This window comes from Hemitrygon akajei, chromosome 3, assembly GCF_048418815.1.
Source record: "Hemitrygon akajei chromosome 3, sHemAka1.3, whole genome shotgun sequence".
Taxonomy (NCBI): Eukaryota; Metazoa; Chordata; class Chondrichthyes; order Myliobatiformes; family Dasyatidae; genus Hemitrygon; species Hemitrygon akajei.
This window is the reverse complement of record NC_133126.1, coordinates 150,932,376-150,957,395: the sequence shown is the minus strand read 5'-3', so window position 1 is coordinate 150,957,395 and position 25,020 is coordinate 150,932,376. Positions and strand designations below refer to the sequence as shown.

Below are 25,020 nucleotides of genomic sequence, written 5' to 3'. Positions count from 1 at the left end.
TTATTTTGACAAATATTGGCTATAATCATTCAGGACACATATTTATGATTATTTTAGCACAAGTGATATGAATTACAGCTGAGCATTATTATAGACTAAAGCAAAATATTTGTTTAATCGAAACATTATGTGAATCAAGTTTTGTATTTTGAATTACCATTCAAAAAGAAAGCATCCAAAAATTTGTCCGCTCAATGTAACTGATAATTAACAGGTTGTTATGGTAATCAAAAGAGAAAGATGGAAATATTGTTTGCTATTTAGGACACTTTTTTCACCATAAAAAGCAAAGATTGGGCTTTCTAGACCTGTTCATGATGTACATCATTGATGGAAGATTTTAGTATCTAAGATCCTGCCAAAATGCAGCGCAGCAGGGGCTATTTCCATTACCTCCAAGGGCTCTGACAGCTTTTTGGATTGCCCAGGAATGATGGCTAATTACTAATACAAGTCTGTGTGTATCAAGGGGACAATATTTTCCACAATTGCTCAATATTTGTCTCACTATACATACTAAAATGTCTGGGTATGGAGGAATTAGTAACAATTAAAGTTAAGAATAAAATGATTATAGGATACAAATGAAGATTTTGCTTTATTTATCATTTTTAATTAACATCAAGTGTGCAATTTCTGAAGTGAACAGAACCTTACATTGGGTTGTGGCAGGGAAGTAGTGTTTTTTCAAGCTGTTATAAACTGGTAGCAAATAATAGCAGACGGGTTTAGTATCCAAAATGCGACTGAAAGAGAAATCGGACTACTGTGATTCCTTTGGTCAACTTCCTTTATCACAAATATGAACTTCAGCCTGACATGCCCCATCACTCAACTGTTCCCACAACCTATGGACTCATTTTCAAGGGCTCTTCATCTCATGTTCTCGATATTTATTGTTTATTTATTTATCATTATTATTCTTTTCTTCGTTTTTTTTTGCATTTGCAATTTATTGTCTTTTGCACACTTGTTGCTTGCCCTGTCGGTGTGCTCTTTCATTGACTCTATTATGGTTATTGGACTTAATGAGTTTGCTGATAAGAAAATGAATCTCAGGGTGGCTTGTGGTGAGATGCGGTATATGTACTTTAGTAATAAATTTACTTTGAACTTTTTGAACTTTGAAAAGGCTTTGTATGTAGAAGCACAAAATGTTCAATTATTAATTGTGAGTCATATCTTCACTAGACGCTTGTGCTGACTGAACACAAGCATTGTTGAAAGCAGAGGTGCAACTTTTCACTTACTGTATAGTAAGCATAAACCCCCCAGCTTTTCTATTAAGCCAATGATGCCATGTTAAGTTACCAAATAATATAGAATTTAAACAAAACACAAGATTTAAGACAGCTGATATTAAATAGCATTTGTGTTATTTGTATCTGTATCTGTAGATGCGAATTTCATACTATTCAGGACATTTACAAAGACAGGATACTGGAGAGAGTCCAATATCCTTGCGAGCAGTTTGGCTACAGTTGTTCGAGTAGGTTTAAACTAACCTGTCAGGGGAATGGGAACCAGAGTGATAGCGTTGAAGATGAGGTAGTTGGTTTACAAACAAAGGCAAGGTGTAGTGAGACTCCTAGCAAGGAGAAGCTGATGATCGGGCAAATTTGCTGTCAACAGGATGAGTTGCAATGTAAAAGGTGGACAAAATCGAAAAGGGCGAATACAGGATGGAAAGTGTTAAATATTTAAATGTGCACAGTATACGGAACAGGGTAGATGAACTTGTAGCACTGTTACAGATTGGCATGTATGATGTTGTAGGCATCACTGAATCACAGCTGAAAGAAGATTATAGCTGGGAGCTTAATGTCCAAGGATACAAACTGTATTAAAAGGACAGGCAGGCAGGCAGAGGGATTGGTGTTGCTCTGTTGGTAAAAAATGAAGTCAAATAATTAGAAATAGGTGACTTAAAGTCAGAAGGTACTGAATAATTGTGGATAGAGTTAAGGAACTGCAAGGGTAAAAAGACCCTGGTGGGAGTTATACCCAGACCCCCAAACAGTAGTAAGGATATGGTCTACAAATTACAATGGGAAATAGAAAATTCATGCCAACAGAGCATTGTTACAATAGCCATGGGGGATTTCAATACATGGGTAGATTGGGAAATTTAGGTTGGTGCTGGATTCTAAGAGAGGGAATTTCTAGGATCCTTATGAGATGGCTTTTTAGGTGAGCTTGTGGTTGAACCCATGAGGGGATCTGCTACTCTGGATTGTGTGTTTTGCAATGAACCAGAATTGATTAAAGAGCTTAAGGTAAAAGAACCCTTAGGGTGTGTAATCAGAACATGATCAAATTTACCCTGAAATTTGACAAAGAGAAGCTAAAGTCAGATGTATCAGTATTGCAGTGGAGTAAAGTGTATTACAGAGGCATGAGAGACGAGTTGGCAAGATTTGATTGGAAAAGAACACTGGCAGGGATGACAGCAGAACAGCAATCGCTGGAATTTTTGGAAGCAATTCGAAAGGCAGAGGATATATACATCTTAAAGAGGAAGAAGTATTCTAAAGGAAAAATTACACAGCCATGGCTGACAAGAGAAGTCAAAGCCAACATTAAAGCCGAAGAGAGAGCATACAACAGAGCAAACATTAGTGACAAGTTAAAGGATTGGGAAGCTTTCAAATTCCAACAGAAGGGAACTAAAAAAGTCATTAAGAAAATAAAGATGGAATATGAAAGTAAGCCAGCAATAATATTAAAAAGGATACCATAAGCTTCTTCAGATACATAAAGTGTAAAAGAGAGTATTGGACTGCTGTAAAACGATGCTGGAGAGGTACTGATGGGGGACAAGAAAGAGGCAGACAAACTGAATAAATATTTAGACACTAACAGTATGGTGGAAGTTTGTGTGTCAGGGTCATGAAGTGTGTGAAGTTGCCATTACTAGAGAGAAGATTCTTGAGAAACTGAAAGGTCTGAAGATAGATAATTCACCTGGCCAGATGGGCTACACCCCAGGATTCAGAAAGAGGTGGCTGAAGAGATTGTGGAGGCATTAGTAATGATTTTTCAAGAATCACTTGATTCTGGAATGGTCCTGGAAGACTAGAAAACTGCAAATGTCACGCCACTCTTCAAGAAGCGAGAGAGACAGAAGGAAGGAAATTATTGACCAATTAGTCTAACCTCAATGGTTGGGAAGTTGTTGTAGCAGATTGTTATAAATGTGGTTTCAGGGCACTTGAAGGCACATGATACAATATGCTGTAGTCAGCATGGTTTCCTCAAGGGAAAATATTGCCTGACAAATCTGTTGGAAGTCTTTGAAGAAATAACAAGCAGGAGAGACAACGGAGAATCGGTTGATGTTGTGTACTTGGATTTTCAGAAGGCCTTTGACAAGGTGATACACATGATGATGCTTAACAAACTATGAGCCCATGGTATTACAGGGAAGATTCTGGCATCGATAAAGCAGTGGCTGATTGGCAGAAGGCAAATAGTGGGAATAAAGGGAGTCTTTCCTGGTTGGCTGCTAGTGATTAGTGATGTACCACAGGGGTCTGTGCTGGGACCAATTCTTTTTACATTATATGTCAATGACTTGGATGATGAAATTGATGACTTCATTAAAAGTTTGCAGATGATAAGAGGATACATAGAGGGGGGCAGGTAGTTTTGTGGAAGTAGAAGGACTACTGAAGGACGAGACAGATTAGGAAAATGGGCAAAGAAGTGGCAGGTGCAATTCAGTGTTAGAAAGTGATGGTCATGCATTTTAGTAGAGGAAATGAAAGCTTTGACTGTTTTCAAAATGGAAAGAATCACAAAAATCTGAGGCATGAATGGACATGGGAGTCTTTGTGCAGGATTCCCTGAAGATAAATTTACAGGTTCATCTACCTGTGTACCAACCTGTCCCATCCTCAACCCTATCACTCCAGTTCCCATCCCCATACCAAATTAGTTTAAACCCTCCCGATAGCTCTAGCAAACCTGCCCATGAGGATATTGGTTCCCCTCAGTTTCAAGTGTAATCCATCTTTTTTGTGCAGGTTCTACCTTCCCCAGAAGATAACCCAATTATCCAGACGGTGCAGGGGCAGGAATGGCTACTTCAAGAGCCAGGCTTTAGATGTTTCAGAAAGGACAGGGAGGGAGGCAAAAGAGGTGGGGGCATGGCACTGTTGATCAGAGATAGTGTTACGGCTCCAGAAAAGGAGCAAGTCATCGAGGGGTTGTCTACGGAGTCTCTGTGGGTGGAAGTTAGGAATAGGAAGGGGTCAATAACTCTATTGTGTGTTTTTTATAGACTATCCAATAGTAATAGGGACATCGAGGAGCAGAAAGGGAAGCAGATTTTGGAAGGGTGTAATAATATCAGGGTTGTCGTGATGGGGGATTTTAATTTCCCAAATATTGATTGGCATCTCCCTAGAGTGAAGGGTTTAGATAGAGTAGTGTTTGTTAGGTGTGTCCGGGAAGGTTTCTTGACACAATATGTAGATAAGCCTCCAAGAGAAGAGGCTGTACTTGATCTGGTATTGGGAAATGAACCTGGTCAGGTGTCAGGTCTCTCAGTGGGAGAGCATTTTGGAGATAGTAATCACAATTCTATCTCCTTTACAATAGCATTGGAGAGGGATAGGAACAGACAAGTTAGGGAAACGTTTAATTGGAGTAAGGGGAAATACGAGGCTATCAGGCAGGAACTAGGAAGCATAAGTTGGAAACAGATGTTCTCAGGGAAACGTACAGAAGAAATGTGGCAAATGTTCAGGGGATATTTGGATGACGTTCTGCATAGGTACGTTCCAATAAGACAGGGAACGGATGGTAGGGTACAAGTTCTGTGGTGTACAAAGGCTGTTGTAAATCTAATCAAGAAGAAAAGAAGAGCTTGTGGCGACCCACTGTCTGCACAGGCGAACCGGCTCACAAATAGCCAGCACGCGGGTGGAGACTTTGGTAATGCACCTCCGGCGTCATTTCCGCCTGGAGAGAGCGGGCGCTAGGGATTTAAATGCCAGCACTGCGAAGTTTGAATAAACTAGTCTCGAAACGACTTACCGACTGCGTGTCGTTATTTCAGCGGGATTTGGACCAAAGATGACGGACTCTTCATCTGTTCACGCAGTTTCGCTAAAACTGCTGACTTTCTGGACGCTGCGACCACACGTGTGGTTTAGCCAAGCAGAAGCCCAGTTCCAGATTCGGCAGATATCTTCTGATTCCACACGTTACTACCATGTGGTGAGCGCCCTTGACCAGGAGACGGCTGCCCAGGTTGCGGATTTCATACAGTCGCCCCCGGAAGAAGGCAAATATGAAGCATTCAAGGCGCTGCTCATTGGGACCATTAGCCTCTCACGGCGTGAGCGGGGTGCCCGCCTGCTTCACCTGGACGGTATGGGAGACAGACTGCCGTCAGCATTGATGAACGAGATGCTGGCACTGGCTGATGGACACAAGCCCTGCCTCATGTCTGAGCAAGCGTTCCTAGAGCAACCGCCCGAGGACATACATCTGCAGCTGGCCGACGCAGATTTCAGCGACCCCCAGAAGGTGGCGGCCCAGGCAGACGTGCTGTGGAAAGCCAAGAGGGAGAGCGTGGTGTCCGTCGGTCAGATTACCAGGCCACGCGCCCAACAGCGGACCAGACCAGGCCCGGCAGGGGGGCGCACACAACACAGAGGCAGGAGTGAGGAGGCCAGTGAACAGTGGTGTTTCTACCACCAGTGGTGGGGCACAAAAGCCCGCCGTTGTCGCTCGCCCTGCAAGGGCCAGGGCCAGGTGCCGCTAATGACTATGGCGTCTTGTACGTCTGGGACAAACAGTCGGGACGCCGCTTCTTGGTCGACACCAGAGCGGAGATCAGCGTCTTGCCCCCGACGGGGTACGACACCCGCAACAGGAAGCCAGGACCCACCCTGAGGGCTGCAAACGGCAGCACGATACGGACCTACGGCACCCGCACAGTGCGGCTGCAGTTCGGCGCCAGCCGGTTCACGTGGGACTTCACACTGGCCGCCGTGGCCCAACCACTCTTGGGGGCAGACTTCTTGCAAGCTCACAGCCTGCTGGTCGACTTGCAAGGGAAAAGACTGGTACATGCCGAGACTTTCCAGACGTTCTCCCTGGGTGATGCCAAGTTGCTGGCCCCACACCTGGACTCCATCACGCTGTCGGACAACGAATTCACCAGAATCCTGGCGGACTTTCCATCGATTCTGGCACCGCAGTTCATGGCAGCCATGCCCAGACACAGGGTACAGCACCACATTCTGACCCAGGGACCACCCCTCCACGCCCGCGCACGAAGGCTCCCCCCGGAAAAGCTCCGCCTGGCGAAGGAGGAGTTCAAGAGGATGGAGGGATTGGGGATCGTACGGAGGTCCGACAGCCCATGGGCCTTCCCCCCTGCACATGGTGCCCAAAGCAGCCGGGGGTTGGAGACCATGCGGTGACTACCGCAGACTGAACGAGGCTCCCATTCCAGACCGCTTCCCCGTGCAGCACATACAGGACTTTGCAGCAAACCTGCACGGGGCAAGAATCTTTTCCAAATTAGACCTCGTCCGGGGATACCATCAAATCCCAGTGCACCCTGAAGACATCCCCAAAACAGCACTCATCACCCCGTTCGGCCTGTTCGAGTTCCTCCGAATACCGTTCGGCCTGAAGAATGCCGCACAGACGTTCCAGCGGCTAATGGACGTGGTGGGACGCGACCTGGATTTTGCATTCATCTATTTGGACGACATCCTTATAGCCAGCAGTTGTCGTCAGGAGCATCTGTCCCACCTCCGCCAGCTCTACTCCCGCCTGAATGATTTCGGCCTCACGATCAACCTGGCCAAATGTCAGTTTGGTCTCGATATCATCGACTTCCTGGGCCACAGGATTACCAAAGACGGGGCAATCCCTCTGCCCGCCAAGGTAGACGCGATCCGCCACTTTGCCCGGTCCAACACGGTCAAAGGCCTGCAGGAGTTTGTTGGTATGGTGAACTTCTACCACCGTTTCCTCCCCTCAGCAGCCCGTATCATGCGCCCTTTGTACACCCTGATGTCGGGTAAAGGCAAGGACATTACTTGGGACAAGGAGGCCGCGGCCACTTTCATTAAAGCCAAGGAAACCTTGGCAGATGCGGTGATGCTGGTGCACCCCAGAACGGACGTTCTGACCGCCCTCACGGTGGACGCATCCAACACAGCAGTCGGTGGGGTGCTGGAGCAGCTCATCAAGGGGCACTGGCAACCCCTGGCGTTCTTCAGCAAGCACCTACGACCACCCGAACTCAAGTACAGTGCCTTCGACCGGGAGCTGTTGGCACTGTATCTGGCAATCCGGCATTTCAGGTACTTCTTAGAAGGCAGGCCGTTCACCGTGTTCACGGACCACAAACCGTTGACCTTCGCGTTCATGAAGGTGTCTGATCCCTGGTCGGCTCACCAGCAGCGACATCTGTCCTACATCTCGGAGTACACGACGGACATCCAGCATGTCTCGGGAAAGGACAACATCGTGGCGGACGCACTCTCCAGACCAGCTGTCCAGGCCCTGTCCCTGGGGGTGGACTATGCAGCACTGGCAGAGGCGCAGCAGGCAGACAAGATGCCCAGCTACAGGACCGCAGTCTCGGGTTTGCAGCTGCAAGATTTTCTCGTAGGCCCAGGTGAGAGTACCCTCCTGTGTGACGTGGCTACCGGCCAACCTCGCCCCATCGTCCCGGCAGCCTGGAGGCGGCGAGTTTTCGACTCCATACACGGTTTGGCGTACCCATCTATCAGGACAACCGTCCGGCTGGTCTCCAGCAAGTTCGCGTGGCATGGACTTCACAAGCAGGTCAGTGAATGGGCCAGAACGTGCGCGCAGTGCCAAACGGCCAAGGTGCAGCGGCACACTAAAGCCCCGCCGCAGCAGTTCGAACCCACCCACCGGAGGTTCGACCACATTCATGTGGATATCATGGGCCCCCTACCGAGGAGCACGGTACCTCCTAACTATGGTAGACTGGTTCACGAGGTGGCCAGAGGCGGTCCCGCTCACCGACACATCTGCCGATTCCTGCGCCCAAGCACTGATTGCAATCTGGGTAGCACGCTTCGGGGTACCGGCCCACATTACCTCCGACAGAGGCAGCCAGTTCACCTCCAGCCTGTGGTCGGCTGTGGCCAGCCTGTTGGGAACGCAGCTACATCACACTACTGCCTACCACCCACAGTTGAACGGACTGGTGGAACGCTTCCACCATCACTTGAAGTCAGCTCTCATGGCCCGCCTGAGAGGACCTAACTGGGTGGACAAGCTTCCCTGGGTCCTGCTTGGAATCTGCACGGCACCCAAAGAGGATCTGCATGCTTCGTCGGCCGAGTTGGTGTACGGCGCACTCCTGGCCGTCCCGGGAGAGTTCATACCAGCCCCAAGGGGGCAAGAGGAAGAACCCGCAGCAGTCCTGGACAGGCTATGCGAAAGGCTCGGCAACCTGGCCCCCGTTACTTCACAGCACGGGCGGACCCCGACCCATGTACCCAAAGACCTGCAGAACTATAAGTTTGTGTTCGTACAAAGGGGCGGACACCGGGCACCACTACAGTGGCCGTACAAGGGGCCGTTCAAGGTGATCAACAACAACAGGTCCACGTACGTTCTGGACATTGGGGGGAGAGAGGAGGTTTTCACGGTGGACCGACTCAAACCAGCCCATGTGGACTTGGCGCAGGCAGTCGAGGTTCAGGCACCGCGGGGCAGAGGCAGACCTCCCAAACAGAGGCTGATCCAGACTGTGGACATTGGGGGGGTGTATCGCCGGTTCTGGGGGGGGGGGGGGGTTATGTGGCAACCCACTTTCTGCGCAGGCGAACCGGCTCACAAATAACCAGCGCGCGGGGGGAGACTTTGGTAATGCACCTCCAACGTCATTTCCGCCCGGAGAGGGCGGGCGCTAGGGATTTAAATGCCAGCGCCACAAAGTTTGAATAAACTAGTCTCAAAACGACTTACCGAGTGCTTGTCGTTATTTCAGCGCTGTGTGTAGCACATCGCTACAAGCTTACGAAAGGTTCAAAAAACTAGGTAATGATAGGAATCTAGGTGATTATAAGGCAAGCAGGAAGGAGCTTAAGAATGAAATTCGGAGAGCCAGAAGGGGCCATGAGAAGGCCTTGGCGGACAGGATTAAGGAAAATCCTAAAGCATTCTACAAGTATGTGAAGAGCAAGAGGATAAGACGTGAGAAAATAGGACCATTCAAGTGCGACAGTGGAAAAGAGTGTATGGAACTGGAGGAAATAGCAGAGGTACTTAATGAATACTTTGCTTCAGTATTCAATACAGAAAAGGATCTTGGCAATTGTAGGGATAACTTGCAATGGACTGAAAGGCTTGAGAATGTAGATATTAAGAAAGGGATGTGCTGGAGCTTTTGGAAAGGACCAAGTTGGATAAGTCACCAGGACTGGACCAGATGTACCCCAGGCTACTGTGGGAAGCAAGGGAGGAAATTACTGAGCCTCTGGCAATGATCTTTGCTTCATCAATGAGGACAGGAGAAGTTCCAGAGGATTGGCGGGTTGCAGATGTTGTTTCCTTATTCAAGAAAGGGAGTAGAGATAGCCCAGGAAATTATAGGCCAGTGAGTCTTACGTCAGTGGTTGGTAAGTTGATGGAGAAGATCCTGAGAGACAAGATTTATGAACATTTGGAGAGGCATAGTAAGATTAGGAATAGTCAGCATGGCTTTGTCAAAGGCAGGTCATGCCTTACAAGCCTGACTAGATATTTTGAGGATGTGACTAAACACATTGATAGAGGTAGAGCAGTAGATGTAGTGTATATGGATTTCAACAAGGCATTTGATAAGGTACCCCATGCAAGGCTTATTGAGAAAGTAAGGAGGCATGGGATCCAAGGGGACATTGCTTTGTGGATTGAGAACTGGCTTGCCCACAGAAGGCAAAGAGTGGTTGTAGATGGGTCATATTCTGCATGGAGGTGGGTGACCAGTGGTGTGCCTCAGGGATCTGTTCTGGGACCCCTACTCTTTGTGATTTTTATAAATGACCTGGATGAGGAAGTTGGGTTGGTAAATTTGCTGATGGCACTAATGTTGGGGGTGTTGTGGATATTGTGGAGGGCTGTCAGAGGTTACAGTGGGACATTGATAGGATGCAAAACTGAGCTGAGAAGTGGCAGATGGAGTTCAACCCAAATAAGTCTGAGGTGGTTCATTTTGGTAGGTCAAACATGATAGCAGAATATAACATTAATGGTAAGACTCTTGGCAGTGTGGAGGATCAGAGGGATCTTGGGGTCCAAGTCCATAGGACACTCAAAAGCTGCTACATACTTTGATTCTGTGGTTATGAAGGCATACGGTGCATTGGCCTTAATCAATCGTGGGATTAAGTTTAAGAGCCGAGGAGTAATGTTACAGCTATATAGGATCCTGGTCAGACCCCACTTGGAGTACTGTACTCAATTCTGGTCACCTCACTATAGGAAGGACATGGAAACCTTAGAAAGGGTGCAGAGGAGATTTGCAAGGATGTTGCCTGGATTGGGGAGCATGCCTTATGAGAATAGATTGAGTGAACTCAGCCTTTTCTCCTTGGAGCGACGGAGGATGAGAGGTGACCTAATAGAGGTGTACAAGATAATGAGAGACATTGATAATGTGGATAGTCAAGCTTTTCCCCAGGACTGAAATGGCTGGCACGAGAAGACATAGTTTTAAGGTGCTTGGAAGTAGGTACAGAGGAGATGCCAGGGGTAAGTTTTTTACGCAGAGAGTGGTGAGTGTGTGAAATGGGCTGCTGGCGGTGGTGGTGGAGGTGGAAATGATCGGGTCTTTTAAGAGACTCCTGGATGGCTGCATGAAGCTTAGAAAAATAGAGGGCTATGGGTAAAGCCGAGGTAGTTCTAAGGTAGGGACATGTTCGGCACAGCTTTGTGGGCCAAAGGAACTGTATTGTGCTGTATGTTTTCTATGTTTCTAAATCTGAAAACCTGCCGTTTGCACCAATTCTTCAGCCATACATTGATCTGTCAAATTATTCTATTCTTATCCTCACTGTCACTTGGCCCAGGCAGCAATCCAGAGTTTACTACCCTGGACGTCCTGCTTTACAGCTTTCTGCATAATTCCCTATATTGTCACTTCAGAACCTCCTCCATTTTCCTACCTCTGTCGTCAGTACCAATATGTACCATGACTTCTGGCTGTTCACCCTCTGCCTTTAGAATGCCATGGACCTGATGTGAGACATCTCTCACACTGGCACCCGGGAAGCAACATACCAATCAGGTGTCTCTTTCATGTCCACAGAATCTGCTTTCTGCTCCTCTAATTATGGAATCCCCTATCAGTATTGTGGTAATAACTTTGAATGTTCTAAAACATTTTGACTTGGCTACATCTAACCTACTGCCTAGAATCATCAGCCAGAGTCTCTTCTAACTACCATCGTCACCCGTTCCAGTCAATCCTGCTGTCCATCTGCACTGGGGAGTAAGGCAGCAATTTCCCCATTCTTCATTTGTGTTTGATGGATTGTGGTTAACAAGAACGAAGAGGCAGATATCAAGTATAGACAGTTAGGATCAAATTAGACACTTGAGGAGTATGAGAAATGCTGGAGACTGCTTAAGACAGGAATTAGGAGGGCTGGAACAGGACATGATGTTGCTGTAGCAGACAAGCTGAAAGAGAATCCTGAAGGCTTCTATAGATACATTCAGAGCACCAGGTTACCAAGGGGCAAAATCAATCCGCTTGAAGATCATTGTGGTTATCTATGCATGGAACCAAAAATGATGGCAGAGATCTTAAATGAACCTTCAGCATCACTATTTTCTATATCGTTCATGTTGTGAAAAGATTCACCAGTTCATTGAAGCTTATGAGAGGCTGGATCTTCACTCAATTTTTATACAGCAAAGCAGTTCTTTACAAACCTGCCTCCGCTGTACAACAACATCCTGCAAAAGATAGACCCTTCCTGACAGCTTGGGAGCTACCTCTCAGCAAACATTGATAATGAAATGCACCACTATTTTCAGAGAGCCTGCACAGCTTCTGGCCCATTGTGGAAAAGGGTATTTGAAGATAAATACCTCACACTCAGCACAAAACTTATCATCAACCAAGTAACAGTGATCCTTGCCCTTCAATATACACCTGAGACATTGACTACCTTCAGCAGGCACCCCAAGCACTGAAGAGGAGTCACCAAGCCAACAGCAGTGTCTTCTCCTGATCAATAACACAGGTACCAAGCTCTAAATACACCCAGCTTGCTCAGCTGAGCAGGCCGCGTCGCTTGTACACCTGACACCAGACTTCCAAAACTGGATTCTCAGCTCTATCAAGTCAAGTCAAGTCACTTTTATTGTCATTTCGACCATAACTGCTGGTACAGTACATAGTAAAAATGAGACAACGTTTTTCAGGACCATGGTGTTACATGACACAGTACAAAATCTAGACTGAACTACGTAATAAAAAAAAAACAGAGAAAGCTATACTAGACTACAGACCAACCCAGGACTGCATAAAGTGCACAAGAACAGTGCAGGCATTACAATAAATAATAAACAGGACAGTAGGGCAAGGTGTCAGTCCAGGCTTCGGGTATTGAGGAGTCTGATAGCTTGGGGGAAGAAACTGTTACATAGTCTGGCCATGAGAGCACGAATACTTCAGTGCCTTTTCCCAGACAGCAGGAGGGAGAAGAGATTGTATGAGGGGTGCTTGGGGTCCAATAATGCTGTTTCCTTTGCAGATGCAGCGTGTAGTGTAAATGTCCATGATGGCGGGAAGAGAGACCCCGATGTTCTTCTCAGCTGACCTCACTATCCGCTGCAGGGTCTTGCGATCCGAGATGTGCAATTTCTGAACCAGGCAGTGATGCAGCTGCTCAGGATGCTCTCAATACAACCACTGTAGAATGTGATGAGGATGGAGGTGGGAGATGGACTTTCCTCAGCCTTCGCAGAAAGTAGAGATGCTGCTGGGCTTTCTTTGCTATGGAGCTGGTGTTGAGGGACCAGGTGAGATTCTCTGCCAGGTGAACACCAAGAAATTTGGTGCTCTTTACGATCTCTACCGAGGAGCAATCGATGTTCAGTGGGGAGTGGTCACTCTGTGCCCTCCTGAAGTCAACAACCATCTCTTGTTTTGTTCACATTCAGAGACAGGTTGTTGGCTCTGCACCAGTCCATTAGCCGCTTCACCTCCTCTCTGTAAGCTGACTCGTCGATCTTGCTGATGAGACCCACCATGGTCGTGTCATCGGCAAACTTGATGATGTGGTTCGAGCTGTGTGTTGCAGCACAGTCATGGGTCAGCAGAGTGAACTGAGCACGCAACCCTGGGGGGCCCCCATGCTCAGTGTGATGGTGTTGGAGATGCTGCTCCCGATCCGGACTGACTGAGGTCTCCCAGTCAGGAAGTCTAGGATCCAGTTGCAGAGGGAGGTGTTCAGGCCCAGTAGGCTCAGCTTTCCAATCAGTTTCTAAGGGATGATTGTGTTGAATGCTGAACTGAAGTCTATGAACAGCATCCAAATGTATGTGTCTTGTTTGTCCAGGTGGGTTAGGGCCAGGTGGAGGGTTACTTGGACAGAACTGGTGAGAGTGGCATTGAACCCAGGTTGTCCCTAATGAACAGATGACCAGCAAATAGGCGAAAGAAAGAGAAAATGAGTTAGCTGTTGGGACCATAAGAATAAAATAGGGTACAGTATAGATTTATGATAAATCGGTGCTTGATTACCTGTGCAGACTCAATGAGCCAAAAGGCTTAACTTCTAATGCTGTGTAACACTATCACCAGTTGGGCTGAGAAAGGAAAAAAAAAGAATTCCTCAAAACTTCCTTGAAAAGTATTAACAATCCCATCAATTTCTGGAAATCACTGGGCTGAGAGACTACCTAAGAAGATAGCCTTCATACTGTTCAAATTACTTATTCTCCTCGGTATTCTAAATAAAGATCTAGAAATATCCATTGGCTTCATTTTATTAAAATCATTATTAGCAAACTACAGTCTATCTCAAAACAAATGAGCTGAATAATTTCATCTTCCAATTACATTTCCACAGTCGGAGTACATTTTGTTCTGTAAACTCCCGGTCTACTAACTGTATAGGAATTGGCTGGCTTCATTCTCACACTTGCACATTTCAGTGCTTTCCAGTAAAAGCCTCTGTCAGCGCCTGGGACAAATTCTCAAAGGCTGGAATTCAGTCAAGAAATGAGTTTATGTAACTATCCAAATGTTTTTCCATTATGTTCTCCTCACAGTAAAACACGGCTGTGAGTGACAGGGACAGATTTCACCAACCAGGCTGTTCCATGGCTTGCATGGGCAGAATACAACATGGCAGAGAGCTGGGAGAGAAACAGGTATTTGAATAGAGAATTCAGGTGGAGAAATGAAATTGGACTGATTGCCCATTTCAGAGTAAAGATTAAAGGGCAAACATCAACAAGTCTTTAAAATCATGGTTAATATTGAATGAGTTTCTTAGCTCTTTTCATCAAGCAAATAAAAAACCAAAAAAAAACAAGAACATAACCCAAAATAAAGAAATTTGGAGATGAACTTTACAGATGGGGAACCATCAATTATAACAAATTGCATATTTGGCTACTTGTGGGATTGTGAGAATTTGTTGGAGGGTCAAAGAGATGTGAAAGGCCTATGAATAATCTAAGCAAGATCTTTGCTTGCTCTGTTCTTTAAATTGGAAATCCAGTTCAGTTAATTGGTGCTAGGATCACCAACCCCCACAACTGGCCTCCATATGAAACCTCAGGAAAAAAAACTTATTTTGGCAATTCTTGTTGGGATTATGATCACAATCACTATATGGTAAACGGAGGGAAAGAAGCCTTTCAAGGTAAACAAGTATAGCTGTCCAAAACTACAAGAACAGAAAGTTGGACTGTTCTATTCTCTGCCACAACAAATAAATATAATACACAATTCACAAGAGAGCAGGATATTGATCTGGCCTGGCCTGCTGAGTTCCTCCAGCATTCTGTATGTTCTATTGATAAATGAGCTCATTTGAAACAAGCAGCCTGGATCAACACATGGTAACAATAAGTAAACACAGCTGAGGTAACCAATCAGGAATGGTTCTTCAGCCTGATCCTGTGTGAGACAATGGAAATAAAGAAAAGATGGAAATTTGTACTGTAGTTGGAGAAGCTGATTTAGCCAGTTGTATGTAAATTTGGCCCCGGCTGACTGCCTGAGGAAATATCATTCACTGTGTAACCAAGTTGTGGATCTGAACTTGGAAAAGTTTGTGATTAAAAAAAATAGAATATTGATAAGTGATGGTAATAAGATTATACATCATATTGACAGAAGGTATAACATATTACCGTAGATGCCGGATTATAAGCCGCTACTTTTTTCCCACGCTTTGAACAGCTTTGAACACTGCGGCCTTTACTACGGTGCGGCTAATGCATGGTTTTTTTCCATGCCGCCAAAAACATTTTGCCTCGTAACAGTAGACCAATAAAATTGATGAGTAGTTCACAGAGGTCCAATGAAATTGTACGATAAATCAAGCGCATTTTCACAATTAAATTATTGTAAATCAGTCATTTGTACTCACCCTCATCAACATGGAAAATACTCGCATTGTGCTGCCTTTATGGCAGTTATTTAGTTTATAATATTTTCGCTTAGTAATTCATTTGTTAGTATTTTCTAGTTAAAGTTAGAAGTGTTTTAAGTATATTTGTTTTCTGTACTACATCCCGGGATGCTATGACGTCACATCCGGTTTCGCCGCGTCTTGTGGGAAAATACCGGTTTGCGATAAACGGAAAGGTGGGGGCGAGCGCATTAGACCCGCGCAAGAACGCTGCTTTTAAGTTAAAGGCGATCAATAACTTTTCCTGGTAGGCTGCAGTATATATTTTTTTACCAGTCATTAGGAGATATTGGAATGTTGTTCGTGCACTGTTCAGTAAAAAAGTATACGCAACGTAATTTGTGTGTTACCGATACGTATGTATATTTAAAAGTAGCCGTGTTACAGGCACGGTTCGAAAAAAAGCATTTGCAATATGTATTTGTTTATGTTACCATACGGATTTAATTAAAAGTTAAAAAATCCTCACGTGTAATATCTTTCTGTGTAAATATCTCATATTACAACGTGGGACACCTGCGGCTTAAAATCCGGTGTGGCTTGTACAAGTACAAAATTGATTTTCTTTCTAAAATTAGAGCCTGCGGCTTTTAATCAGGTGCGCTCTGTAGTACGGAATCTACGGTAACTAAATAGTTATTTAATTAAGTGATGCTAACCAACTGTGTTGTTCTAAAGTACACACTACCAAGGAGCCAGAGGGTTGGTAAGCCAGCTGCATGTATTTCTCTAAATAAATATTAGTCTATATCTTAACGAGGGTCAGATAGTCTTGCTATGTTTTTATTGAACTAGATTTATACCAAATGGCATGACAAGCACTAATAAATCAGTGAGATGTGCTGTACTTCAATCTGCATTGTGTATTTTTTCTGAAATTGCATCAATAGAGCTACACACAATATTTTTAAGCCATCACAGGTTTCTGCTTGTGGATTTTTAAAAAAAATCACGTCTTTCACTTGTTCACTACAAACCATAACGCCAAAATAGGCACAAATGGGTGACAGTTTATTTCTGTATTCCAAAATAATTAGCAATGTGAAAGATATAAACAGAACTTGCTGGAAACAGAAATACTGCTGTTATTTCTGTGCACCTTCACTTACTTGGGCTGGAAGCAAAGGATAATCTCACTGACCATTCTCACCGTCAAATTGGGAGGGGGTGCAGCAAGTTTCTCAGTGAATGAGTCTCTAACTGTAATGGACTCCCGCCCAACGCTCCCACATTTTTATTCACACCAACCATTGCTCTGAGCAGAAAATATTTACGCGGTCGGAAAACTGTGCGGTGCTTTAGATTAACATTATATAAAAGCAAATTCCAGCTGAGCAGCAACAAAGACTATGTGCACAGGAGCATTTCTGTTACTCAGTGTCCAGACACCCACACAGCTTAGAGGAAACGGTGCACTTGTCGCCAGAATGTCCATACCATTTTTCAGAAAGCAAACCTAGGGGAAAACTTTGGGTTTTTGTTAAATCATACAAACATAGAAAATCTACAGCACAATGCAGGACCTTCGGCCCACAATGCTGTGACAAACATGTACTAACTTAAAAAATTACCTAGGGTTAACCATAGCACTCTGTTTTTCTAAGCTCCATGTACCTGTCCAGGAGTCTCTTGAAACCCTATCGTATCCGCCTCCACCACCATCACCGGCAGCCCATTCCATGCCCTCACCACTCTCTGCATAAAAAACTTACCCCTGACATCTCCTCTGTACCTACTTCCAAGCCCCTTAAAACTATGCCCTCTGATGATAGCCATTTCAGCCCTGGAAAAAAGCTTCTGACTATCCACACGATTAATGCCTCTCATCATCTTACACACCTCTATCAGGTCACCTCTCATCCTCCGTCGTTCCAAGGAAAAAAGGCCGAGTTCACTCAACCTATTCTCGTAAATCATGCTCCCCAATCCAGGCAACATCCTTGTAAATCTCCTCTGCACCCTTTCTATGGCTTCTACATCCGTCCTGTAGTGAGGTGACCAGAACTGAGCACGGCACTCCAAGTAGGGTCTGACCAGGGTCTTATATAGCTGCAACATTACCTCTTGGCTCTTGAACCCAATGCACCATATGCCTTCTTAATCACAGTCAACCTGCATTGTAGCTTTAAGTGTCCTATGGACTCGGACCCCAAGATCCCTCTGATCCTCCACACTGCCAAGAGTCTTACCATTAAGACTCATATTCTGCCATCATATTTGACCTACTAAAGTGAACCACCTCACACTTATCTGGGTTGAACACCATCTGCCACTTCTCTGCCCAGTTTTGCATCCTATCAATGTCCCGTTGTAACCTCTGACAGCCCTCCACACTACCCCCAGCACACCCAACCTTTGTGTCATCAGCAAATTTACTAACCCAACTCTCCACTTCCTCATCCAGGTCATTTATAAAAATCACAAACAGTAAGGGTCCCAGAACAGATCCCTGAGGTACACCACTGGTCACTGACCTCCATGCAGAATATGACCCGTCTGCAACCACTCTTTGCCCTCTGTGGGCAAGCCAGTTCTGGGTCCACAAAGCAATGTCTCCTTGGATCCCATGCCTCCTTACTTTCTCAATAAGCCTTGCATGGGGTACTTTATCAAATGCTTTGCTAAAATCCATATACACTACATCCACTGCTCTACCTTCATCAATGTGCTTAGTCACATCCTCAAAAAATTCAATCAGGCTCGTAAGGCACGACCTGCCTTTGACAAAGCCACGCTGTCTATTCCTAATCATATTATGCCTCTCCAAATGTTCATAAATCCTGCCTCTCAGGATCTTCTCCATCAACTTACCAACCACTGAAGTAAGACTCACTCGCCTATAATTTCCTGGGATATCTCTACTCCCTTTCTTGAATAAGGGAACAACATCTGCAACCCTCCAATCCTCCGGAACCTCTCCTGTCTTCATGATGCAAAAATCATTGCCAGACGCTGAGAAATCTCCTCCCTCACCTCCCAGAGTAGCCTGGGGTACATCTCATCCATTCCCGGCGATTTATCCAACTTGATGCTTTCTAAAAGCTCTAGAACATCCTCTTTCTTAATATCTACACTCTCAAGCTTTTCAGTCCATTGTATGTCATCCCTAAAATCGCCGAGATCCTTTTCCGTAGTGAATACTGAAGTAAAATATTCATTAGGTACCTCCGCTATTTCCTCTGGTTCCATACACAATTTTCCATTGTCACACCTGATTGGTCCTATTCTATCACGTCTTATCCTCTTGCTCTTCACATATTTGTAGAATGCCTTGGGGTTTTCCTTAATCCTGTCCGCCAAGGCTTTCTCATGGCCCCTTCTGGCTCTCCGAATTTCATTCTTAAGCTCCTTCCTGCTTGCCTTATAATCTTCTAGATTCCTATGAATACCTTGTTCTTTGAACCTTTCGTAAGCTCTTCTTTTCTTTTTGACAAGATTTACAACAGCCTTTGTACACCATGGAACTTGTACCCTACCATCCTTTCCATGTTTCATTGGAACGTACCTACTCAGAACTCCATGCAAATATTCCCTGAAAATTTGCCACATTTCTTTTTCCTGAGAACATCTGTTTCCAATTTATGCTTCCAAGTTCCTGCCTGATAGCCTCATATTTCCTCTTACTCCAATTAAACATTTCCCTAACTTGTCTGTTCCTATCCCTCTCCAATGCTATGATAAAGGAGAAAGAATTGTGATCACTTTCTCCAAAATGCTCTTCCACTGAGAGATCTGACACCTGACCAGGTTCATTTCCCAATACCAGATCAAGTACAGCCTCTCCTCTTGTAGGCTTATCTACATATTGTGTCAAGAAACCTTCCTGAACACACCTAACAAACTCTACCCCATCTAAACCCCTCATTCTAGGGAAATGCCAATCAATATTTGGGAAATTAAAATCTCCCACCACAACAACCCTGTTATTATTACTCCTTTCCAGAATCTGTCTCCTTATCTGCTCCTGGAAGTCCCTGTTACTATTGGGTGGTCTATAAAAAACACCCAGTAGAGTTATTGACCCCTTCCTATTCCTAACTTCCACCCACAGAGAATCAGTAGACAATCCCTCCAAGACTTCCTCCTTTTCTGCAGCCATGGCACTATCTCTGATCAACAGTGCCACGCCCCCTCCTCTTTTGCCTCCCTCCCTGTCCTTTCTGAAACATCTAAAGCCTGGCACTTTAAGTAGCCACTTCTGCCCCTGAGCCATCTAAGTTTCTGTAATGGCCACAACATCATAGCTCCAAGTGTTGATCCACACTCTCTCATCCGCTTTATTCATGATACTCCTTGCATTAAAATAGACACATCTCAAACCATCAGTCTGAGTGCGTCCCTTCTCTATCACCTGTCTATCCTCCCTCTTGCACTGTCTACAAGCTTTCTCTATTTGTGAGCCAACATCCCTATCCTCCGTCACTTCAGTTTGGTTCTCGCCCCCCAGCATTTCTAGTTTAAACTCTCCCCAAGAGCCTCAGCAAACCTTCCCGCCAGGATACTGGTCCCCCTTGGATTCAAGTGTAACCTGTCCTTTTTGTACAGGTCACACCTGCCCCGGAACAGATCCTAATGATCCAGAAATCTAAATCCCTGCCCCCTGCTCCAATCCCTCAGCCATACATTTATCCTTCACCTCATTCTATTCCTGTACTCACTGTCATGTGACACTGGCAGTAATCCCAAGATTGCTACCTTTGAGGTCCTGCTTCCTAACTCCCTGTAGTCTGTTTTCAGGACCTCCTCCCTTTTCCTACCTATGTTGTTGGTACCAATATGTACCACAACCTCTGGCTGTTCTTCTTCCCACTTCAAGATATCATGGATACGATTAGAAACATCACGGATCCAGGCACCTGGGAGGCAAACAACCATCCGCATTTCTTCCCTGCATCCACAGAATTGCCTATCTGACCCCCTAACTATAGAGTCCCCTATCTCTGCTGCCATCCTCTTCCTTTCCCTACCCTTCTGAGCCACAGGGCCAGACTCCAGGCCAGAGGCACGGCCACAGTTGCTTCCCCCAGGTAGGCCATCCCCCCCCAACGGTACTCAAGCAGGAGTATTTATTGTTAAGGAGACAGACATTGGGGTACTCTCTAGTACCTGCTTCTTGCCCTTCCCTCTCCTGACTGTTACCCACTTATCTGTCTCCTGTGGTCCCGGGGTGATTACCTGCCTATAGCTCCTCTTTATCACCTCCTCACTCTCCCGGACCAGATGAAGGTCATCGAGCTGCAGCTCCAGTTTCCTAACACGGTCTCTAAGGAGCTGTAACTCGACGCACCTGGTGCAGATGTGGCCACCTGGGAGGCTAGGAGTCTCTAGGACCTCCCACATCTGACACCGAGCACAGAAAACCGGCCTCACACACGTACTCTCTGTCTTTATTTTAAACAGAGAACCTACATGGCCTCGACCCTTATCGCCGAAGACCCATTGAGCCAAGGCCTTCCTACTCTGTCTCCCACCACTCCGATGCCCGCTCTGTAAATCTGTCTTCCTTTTAAACTCTTCCCGCTGTTCTCACTGGCCGACCTCCACACACTTGCGCAGTCGTGCCCTGTTCAAACGCTGAAAAATAACCAAGTATGGTAGGTTAGCATTGAACTTGTATTATCAGAGCAGAGGAAGTGAATCAAACAAGTGGTTTGGTTTGTTATTCACTGTGTTCATGCAGAATACCAAATTCTACAAGTACAGGTGATTTTGCTTCAATATATATTAATGACTTGGATGAGAATGCAGGTGGCATAAATTTGCAGATTTCACCAACTTTGGTGGTGTGGTAGTCAGTGAGTAAGGTTGTCTAAGGTCACAAGAGAATATAGATCAAGTGGACAAGTGGGCAAAGGGATGGTAGCTGGAACTTAATTAAGCAAAATCTCAGGTTAGGACAAACATGGTGAAAGGTAGTGCCTTGTGGAATGCTGTTGAACAGAGATACCTATTGGGTACGAGTACATACAGTAGTTCCCTGAAGAAGGGAACGCAGATATACAGGAGGTAAAGGAAGTGATTTGGTTGTTCCAAGTGTAAGGTTTAGGATGTCACATTACAGTGGTGCAAAGTGTTTAGGTCACACTTGGAGTACTGTGTGCATTTCTAGTTACTACACTTAGGGGGGGATGTGATTAAACTGAAGTGGATGCAGAAAAAAATCAGCAGCATTAAAAATTGAGATGTCCTCATCAAAAAGACTCGATAAATAGCACTAGCTAATTATCTGACTCTGGGTATAAATGAATAATAATGTTTTTGGGATATGACCCATCCTTCTACAATTCACTTATTCACTTCAGTCTATTTTTTTTAATCTCATGAAATCAGGAATTGATCATAATGTGGTTCAGAACTTGAACTGTTTCCAGAAGACTCTGCCAGATTTGGTGAACAACTGCAATAAATTCTGAATAATAGCGGAAGTAATTTTGGGCCTCAGCCATGTTCATGGACTTCTATCAAAATATGTTGCTTCAAAATCTACCATTTCAGCTACATGATTAATTTAATTGCATTCAACTTTAATTCCAACTAATTTAAGACTATCCTCACTGGATAACAACAGAACTTATAATTACATGCTGCACAACTTCCTTCCATACAAATTTTTAATTTAGCTTTTAAAATTTAGCATGAAGAGCAAGATGGGGTTTGCTCATGACAGTGAACTGTTAGCTTTCAAACATTAAAGAGGAAACTTACAAGGCTTGAAGTGAAAAGATTTCAAAACCATTCATCCACAAATAATGCTTCAGTTCCAGATAGTTTAGCAAATTCCATTTAATACTAAATTGCTGGAAAAAAGTAATCGGTAATCTGTACATTTCTATTAAGAATTAAAACCACAAGCAGATGATGCTAACCAGTCCTTTCCATCAAACAATTAATGTAACATTCTCAACACTTTTACAGCTTGAAGATTCTGGACAAATGGGCAATTGTTTTTAAAGCCTTTGAGGTAAATATCAAAGAACTGCGAAATGAAAGACAGTGCATTCAGAATATGTACAGTAGGTCCTGCAAATTCCCTTATAAACTAAGCGTGCCACAGCATAAGAATTATGAGGACCTATTTACAAGTAACTTATTTTTTTACCATCCCCACTAGGCGTTAGTCATGCATGTGTTATAGTACAAAAGCTGTTTATTCTCTAAAACAAATACAATGAAGAACTTGTTATATTACATTAGATTTCCTGTTACGTTGATTGAAATGCTGCATTCAGTTGTGTGATGATTCACCACTCTTCTGATCTGAATGTAGATGCTGAGGTGTGCGGCTGCCAAAGAGTTTCAGTGCAATCCAAAATGGTTCACATTTAAGTGCACGGGAGGAATATTTTCATTAGCAGAGATTGTACAATTTTGCAAAAATATTCCTTTTATGCCAGGTGATAATAATTGTAAGAAACTGCCCCTTGCACCTGATCCACCACAGATAATGGTATACAGAACCAGGTCAGGGAGAGTGGCGAGTGGGACAGAGGCTGGTAGGTTGCAGGTAAAGCCAACTGTCAAGCAGGTGATGGGCATCTGGGATGAGGTAAGGGAGGGGATGAGAGGGATAAACAATGAGAAGCAGACAAGGTAGACAAGCAAGTGAATGTGTATGGGAGGATTGCATCAGGGATCTGCTTACCTGAAAGTGGAAAATCCAGTGATGATAGCAGTGAGCTGCAAGTTACATAAGTGAAATATGAGATGTTGGTCTTCCAATTCCAAGTTCCCTGGGGGCTCACCTTTTATCCTACCAACCTCTGCATCCAGCACATCATCCTCCACCATTTCTGCCAACAACATCATCACATCTTCCCCTCTCCCCCCTCTTTCTGCCTTACTCAGGGACCACTCTCTCCACAACTTTCTGATCTACTTATCTCTTCCCCATTCCCTGGCACTTTCTTTTGCCACCAAAGGGGGTTTGACCACTGTCCCTATACCCCGTCCTCACTACCATCCAGGATTCTAAGCTTCCCTTTAGGGTGTGGCAGAGCTTCAGCTACACACTTTCCAACCTGGTTTGTTGTATTCCATGCTCGCGATGTGACTTCCTCTATATTAGAGGAACCAAGTACAGAGAAGGCTACACTCTGCCTGCACAGCCATCTCGATCTTCTGGCTCTACACCTCTCCTTTCCACGCCCACGCTGACCATCTGGTCCCTTGGCTCCCTCAATTACTATAGGGAGGCAAACGCAAATTGGAAAACAACCTTTGATATTCATAGCTTACAACCCGATGGTAAGAATTTTGAATTTTACAATTTCAGGTAACCCATATTCCACTTTGGTATACTGGTAATCTCTCCTGTTCCCTCTCAGTTTTCATGCAGGGGGTTGACTGAGGTGACAACTTACATCTCTTGTCTTCACAGATGCTGGTCAATCCAACATACGGTGTTAGTTCTAGATTCCAGATTCTGCACTCTCTTTTGATGGCACAGTGGCTGATTCTGCCCTTCAAGTTTTCATGCTTAACTTATCTTCTGATTCACCGGTGTTTAAAACCTATTAGATTCAACTTTATTGTCATTGTGCCGAGTACAGATACAAAGCCAATGAAATGCAGTTAGCATCTAACGAGAAATGCAAAGAATAGTGTTATTTACAAAATAACTGAGAATTAAAAATTAAAAACTACAACACACATATATAAAAGTACTGAGACAGTACAATATGGGTGCAATACTGCTTAGCACTGTGATGTGAGGTTCAGCAGGGTCACAGCCTCAGGGAAGAAGCTCTTCCTGAGCCTGCTGGTGTGGGAGCAGAGGCTCCTGTAGCACTTACCGGATGGGAGGAGAGTAAAAAGTCCATGGTTAGGGTGAGATGCATCCTTGATAATGCTTTTCGCTCTGCCCAGGCAGCGTTTATGGTAGATGTTCTCAATGGTGGGCAACTGGGTGCTGATAATCTGCTGGGCGGCTTTCACCACACACTGGAGTGCTTTGCAGTCCGATACGGGACAATTGCCATACCACACTGAGATGCAGCTGGTGAGTATGCTCTCCACTTTAACCAAGTACCTTCAGCTTCCGAGGTTAAGAAACATTTCTTCATATTAAGCTGAAACATCTGACTACTTAGTTTGAAGGAATGCCCAAGTCCTAGACACTACAACAGATAATACAGCTTTTCAGTGGCCTACCTGTCAATCCTCCTCAAAAATCTCTCAACGGGATTAACTCTCTCTAAACTTTTAAACTTGAATACAGCTTTGCATCATGGGACAAACTCGTGTCATACCCAAAATCAATCTGGTTAATCATCTTCAAACTCCTAGACCAAGGAGTCAGCATCTCTCCCTGCAACTGGATCCTTGACCAATTGGTAAGGAAAAGCAGCAACACCCATGCCTCAACACTGGT

The 25,020-nt window shown here is 44.9% G+C and overlaps 1 protein-coding gene across 10 annotated transcripts in view; it reads right to left on the bottom strand.

Moving 5' to 3' along the window:
* veph1 (ventricular zone expressed PH domain-containing 1) overlaps positions 1-25,020 on the bottom strand; it is a 227,317-nt gene that overhangs the window by 90,597 nt on the left and 111,700 nt on the right. For 2 of the 10 annotated variants that reach the window (XR_012098359.1, XR_012098360.1), the window contains exon 8: positions 24,011-24,160. The exons of the other annotated variants lie outside the window; for them this stretch is intronic. The gene's annotated coding sequence lies outside the window, so the exon portion shown is untranslated. The remainder of the gene's footprint in view (positions 1-24,010; positions 24,161-25,020) is intronic. 10 annotated transcript variants of the gene reach the window in all.